This window comes from Aedes albopictus, chromosome 3 (genome assembly GCF_035046485.1).
Source record: "Aedes albopictus strain Foshan chromosome 3, AalbF5, whole genome shotgun sequence".
Taxonomy (NCBI): Eukaryota; Metazoa; Arthropoda; class Insecta; order Diptera; family Culicidae; genus Aedes; species Aedes albopictus.
Genome location: NC_085138.1, coordinates 58,101,470 through 58,107,606, shown reverse-complemented (window position 1 = coordinate 58,107,606; position 6,137 = coordinate 58,101,470).

The window sequence follows — 6,137 nt, the reverse complement described above, 5'->3', positions numbered from 1 at the left end:
CTCCGGAAGAATTTCACTGTTTTTCCGTCATTAATCCTCATATTTGTCGTGGAAACATCCAGAATTTCCAGCGTTCTCCTGACCGCTGCCATATTCTCAATCCGGAAAGTGACAAAGTGCCGATTACCCAGATCTGTACCCAGATTTAAGAAATCTGGGTTTTCGGGTTACCCGGATTTTGACAACTGCTATCAACATGAAAATCCGGGTAGAATCGACCAAGGCGAAGGGTAGTTTCAGGTTAGCGTGTACATTGTCGAAGTGGCAAACGCGCTCACATGTTGAGCTGGTGACGGGTTCCATTTCCGGTCGCTCCAGGATCTTTTTGCACATATTGGAAATATTTTTAATTTCATTGGGAATGGAGTACGACGTATAATATATGATTGCAAATTGGTCGATTTGCAAAGAAAGCACTCGAATATTAATTGTCCTACGTATTCTGTCGCTATGTCTCAAAGCAAGAAAGAAGAAGATGGGTACGTACAATAAGGACTAAGACTATCTTCTGCTCGCTCAATTATAACAGATGGACATATAGGAGATTTGAATTGCGAACTTTTAGCCGAATGGATGTTTGGCCTAAGTTGCAGAAGGAATCATTCTCATCGCTTATTTACCACTCTTTTAAAGATATGCTGTTCCTTTAAATTATATATACAGTCGAAAAGTTCTGGCATCAAGTGTTTATGCTGCTACGATCTCATTCAAGTTCCATTTAACCCTCAAAGCCCAAGGACAAACTATTTATTTTTAATCGGCTAATACTCAGGATCTGCAAAACATAAAAATAAGTAGTTTTCACTATGATCGATGGGAAGAGTTGTACTTCATGCAAGGGTAGTTGTCAAACCGGAAGTCCATGCTTGAACCTGATTATGCACCGGAAATAAGTGTTCCCTGGTACTATGTTTGGCGCTATGTTTTTCAGGTGCCTTTTGGCTACTTTTTTTAAATAAATAGCTGTTTATTCTCGGTAGATCAATCAAAATGGAATCTCAATCTGGCCTTTAATTTCTTAACGAAACGTGCTTTTACAAATTGGAATCAATTTTGTAAATTGGGACAGAAACCGATAAACGCTCAATAGTATGTAATGATCTAGTAATAATTTGTTGGCTAAAAGTTTGACCCGTGTTTGAATTTTAGGTGGATTAATCACTAGCGATACTTTTAAAAGAAGGGCTCAGATATACAAACAAATTCTTCACAGAAACCAAACTTCTAAAATCATCTTTTTCTTTTTTCAATCATGCATTCCTTTTATTTTTACATTCATTTATTTGGCATTACATTACAATAATAATAAAACTGATTCAATAATTCTTCGCCACTACACTCGGTTCGAGGCTGCAGTCCTCCATCCTCGACCGCGACCTATACTTGACGGATCGTTCTGCACCTGGTCCGCCCACCTTGCACGCTGCCCTCCAGGTCTTCTTGTACCATCCGGATCTCTTGTAAACACCAGCTTTGCAGGGTAAATTTCCGGCATTCTCACAACATTTGTACAATAACACGCAGTAAATCACTATCGACATGGTCAGCCCACCTTGTCCGCTGTGCTCCACGTCGTCTGGTACTCTCCGGATCGGTAGCAAACACTATCTTTACAGAGTTGCCTCTCAGCATTCTTGCAAAATGCTCTGTCCACCGTATGCTTCCGGATGCTGGGTACCAGAGCCCGTGGTTCATCATTCGCCTCCATACACCATTCATCTATGGGTGGATCAACGTTGTATGGGAAAATTTTAAATTGATCAGATTGAATCGGATCTTTGATCAAATCAAAGTTTTTTTGAGTGCCATTGAGGTCCCAAACGACTGTGCAAAACTTAAGCATGATTGATTTAGCCTACATTTAGCGCATCGTGATTGAAGTTTGTATTGGATTTTACATGGGAAAACATACTTTTTTTATATTTTTCTTGAAAGTTGCTCAAAACTGCCCGATACAATATAACCGCAAATGTAAAAGTGGATGAGTTTTTCAGGATGTGTTGAAAAACTTTGTTGAAGACCGCAAAGCAATCCGATGTATGTAGAAAAAGTTATACTGTTGGCAATTCTGGCCAAAAATTGAGATTTTATTATTGATGTTATTCCTATACCGTCATGCGGGGCTTCTTTATACACTTTTTCATGATTTGTCAACTTTATGACATTATGTATAACTCCCAGAGTAGTGAATGGATGTTCACAATTTTTACACAAAATAAACGTGAGTATGTATGTAGGATGTATGCAAAATTTAAACCAAATCCATCTAAAAGCAAAAAAGTTGTCCATACACCAATCGGACACATCTTATATAGAACCGGATGGGGGCTACTTTGGACATTCATAATTAAAACAAAACTGATGTTTAAATTCCAGGTTTATTTAGAATACTACTTTGTACCAATACTGTAGCATACTATATCATACATGATTTCAATAAATATATGCGTTTGAAGATGGTTCTGTGCTAGCTTTGGTATTAGGAGCAGCGTGATATTGTTATATAGATAGCCTGAAAAAAGGGACCATCAATCCTTTATTTAGGTGAAACGGTCATTTATAATGTATAACAATACAAATATTCGATTGTATATGCTACGTTGATACATTTTGAATGAATTGATCAACCCTTTGAAATTTATGAACTGTAGAAACGATGCTTACAAACCAAAAGTTCTGATGCGTTGTGTATATTTTTATTATTTATTCGATGTTTTTTCGCCTCCTGACAAGCAATAAAGGGTTTGTTTGATAAATAATTTCAACCAAATGAAGGGGAAAATATTGCGTCATAATAGTCCCAAAGACATCAAACAGATTTGAACCATATTTTGAATTAAAAAATCCATATTCGAAAGTGTCCAAAGTAGCCCCGCATATCAAAAGTAACCCCGCACGACGGTACACGTTAAATTTTAAGCACAACTAGACGATCTGTAGGTTATTACTTTTGTCACAAGACTTGGATCACCTTGCAAAGTTTTTCAGGACATCTGAAGCTACAGTTTTACGTAATCGGTTACATACTTTCAAAATAATTTTATTCTTTTATAAGCAAAGTGCAAAAAAGTAAGTTCTCCCATATTTAATTCCATACATATTTCAATCGTGATGCGCAAAGTGCAGGCAACATTAGAGCAACTTTTTCTTCATACAAAATTGCTCGCCAAATCTAGGCAATTCAGATTGCACATACAATCTGCACATTTTTTGGCCAATTTTCAACAACCCCCCCGTAGCCAATTTTCCCATACACAGAAAAAAATAAGTAATTAAAATTCAGCGAGAAATCATGCACATAAAGGGAATGCTAGAGTTAGTGCACTTATACATGAGATATAATGTAAAATTGCATTAACATTGTGTAAATTTCCGCCAACCATCGCGTAAACCATCATGGACACTAACCGGTTACGCGACTATTGGCGGAAATTTACACGTACGTAAAGTAATTTTACATGATATCTCATGTAAATATGCACTAACTCTAGCATTCCCTTTATGTGCATGATTTTTCGCTGAATTTTACATGAATATTTTTTCTGTGTACCTAATACATGGCTCGCAGCTATTTCAGGGACTCCCCCTTAATATTCTACTTCATTTATGGACGATCCCTAATAATGATAGAACAAATGAAGCTCACTGGAAAACCTTCGATGCGCTCTAAAAGCCCTCTAATGTCATCAAAAAACTTCTGATAAACATATTGAAACGCCTTGGCCCACCTTGAAACTCCTCTGAAAACTCCTCAAAGCTCACCTGAGAGCCCATGAAGCCCCTGACACCTCCTGAAACGCTCTGAAACACCATTTAAATGCCATTAAACACTTCTAAACTCGCCTGAAATCCCAATGGAACTTATATGAGAGCCTGTGAGGCCCAACTACCTATGAAACACACCGGTTTTTTCGGTGATATGAATACTACTCGAAGTAAGAGGGAGTAAGGAAAGTAATGAAAAAATACCGTGGATAGATTCACGTGCGAGCGATAGAAGAAATTGAAAATAACAGAGGGCCATTTTCAAATAGAACAACCACAACGACGATCTTCTTGCCTAACGTTCTGGTGTTGAACGACCAGGTTATCGTAGCTAGATGAATACTACTATCCCTAGACAGGCTGGAAAGATTCTCATGAGTGATATCAACACGAAGGTTGGTTTCGACAATTATGATTATGAGCATTTCATAGGGCCATGGTCTTGAAGGAAGAAGCGAGAACGGAGAACAGAGTTTTGTGGCAACAATCACATGGTGATTGGGGGATTGCTTTTTCCTCATCGACCAGTGCACAAACTGACATGGGTTTCCCGTGATGGCGTCACGGAAAATCAAATCGTCCACATCTGCATCAGCCGAAAATGGAGACGGAGCCTTCTTGATGTGCGGAATAAACGTAGAGCCGACGTTGCGTCCGACCATCATCTCCTAATCGGCGGGGTTCGGCTGCGTATCTCAGTAGGAGAAAATCGGGCGCCGGTTCAACACACGCCGACTGGAAGACGCTGCGGTGAAAAGGTCCTTCGTCGAGGAACTAGAGAGCCGTTCTGCGGATATTCCTGAAGGAGGAAGCGTGGAAGGTCAATGGAGTGCCATCAATAACGCCTTCATCGGCACCGGCGAGAATAATTTGGGTGAGCTACGCACCTAGAGAAAGCAGTGGATCACAGATGACACCTGGGGGAAGATTCAAGCACAGTACAGGACATTTTCGTTCAGAGTACTGCACAATGGTGCTGGAGTGAGGCAAGTATGTATACTATCATCGCTACTGTTCCTCATCGTAATCGACGAGATCCTGGTAGGTGCGATTGATCATAAACCAAATCGTGTATTGCTGTGGCAGCCCATTACCACGGAGCACCTAAATGACTTCGAACTGGCTGATGACGTTGCTCTCCTAGCTCAACGGCACTCTTATATGCAGAGCAAGCTCGATAATCTTGCCAATCGCTCCTCAGCGGCAGGTCTTACCATCAACGTCAACACGACCAAATCGTTGGATGCATACACGGTCAACCCTTCCAGCTTTACGGTAGCTAAGTAATCAGTAGAGAATGTTGATAGCCTCTAATATTTTGGTAGCCAAATGGCGGCCGATGGTGGCACCAAGATCGACATAGGTGCACGGATCAAGATGGCGAGGGCTGCTTTTGTGAGTTTAAGAAATGTATGGAAAAACAACCAGTATAGTCGACGCACCAAAATCCGAATTTTCAACTCGAACGTGAAATCTGCCAGTGAAACCTGGTGTGTATCAGTGGAGAACACTCAACGGTTGCAGGCCTTCATCAATAGATGCCTACGGTTTATAATTCGTGTATGGTGGCCTCACAATTGGATTCCAACGTGGAGCTCCTTCGTCGATGTCAACAAAAGCCGATAGCGACAGAAATTCGGGAGCAAAAATGGAGTGGTTCGGCCACACTCTACGCAGGGGCGGAAACGAAATTTGCAAACAAACTTTAGACTGGAATCCAGAAGGACATCGCAGCAGAGGCAGACCCAGAGGCTCATGGCGGCGCAGCCTTAACAACGAAATCAAGCAAGTCGACAGAAATTTGACCTGGCCACAGGTCAAGGCGATGGCTGGCAGTCGCCCGGGATGGATATTTTTCAAAATTCGGCCGTCTGCATCACCGTGGGTGCCCAGGACTGAAAGTAAGTAAATAGGCAAATTCTTCGAAAGCGTGACATTTTCGAAAATAAAATGCTGTTTTAAATCAAATTTATATGTTCACATCAATCTTTACTTAAATCTTCAGTTCAGTAAGCCTAGCATGAATGCATAGAAGATTTTATGATTTATCTGATATACCAGACGTTGATTGGAGGCGATGTTTTGAAAGACAATCTTTCATATAGTTTTATTATACTTCCAGAAAAAAAAAATAGTTTTTCCTATAAAATCTCAACTTATAAAACAATTATAAAATCTACAATAATGTTAACATCATTGATTCGCGTCAAAAGGTATCCCGTTGACCCAGCTTTAACACACCATAACAATCTTTGCTGCTCATTTTTTTTCCTTCCAGGATCAATAGGTATACAAAAGCCAGACTAAGATCTTAATTAAATAGAGCAATTTCCCTCGCAATGTTTCAATTCTATTTTCTACTTAAATTACCA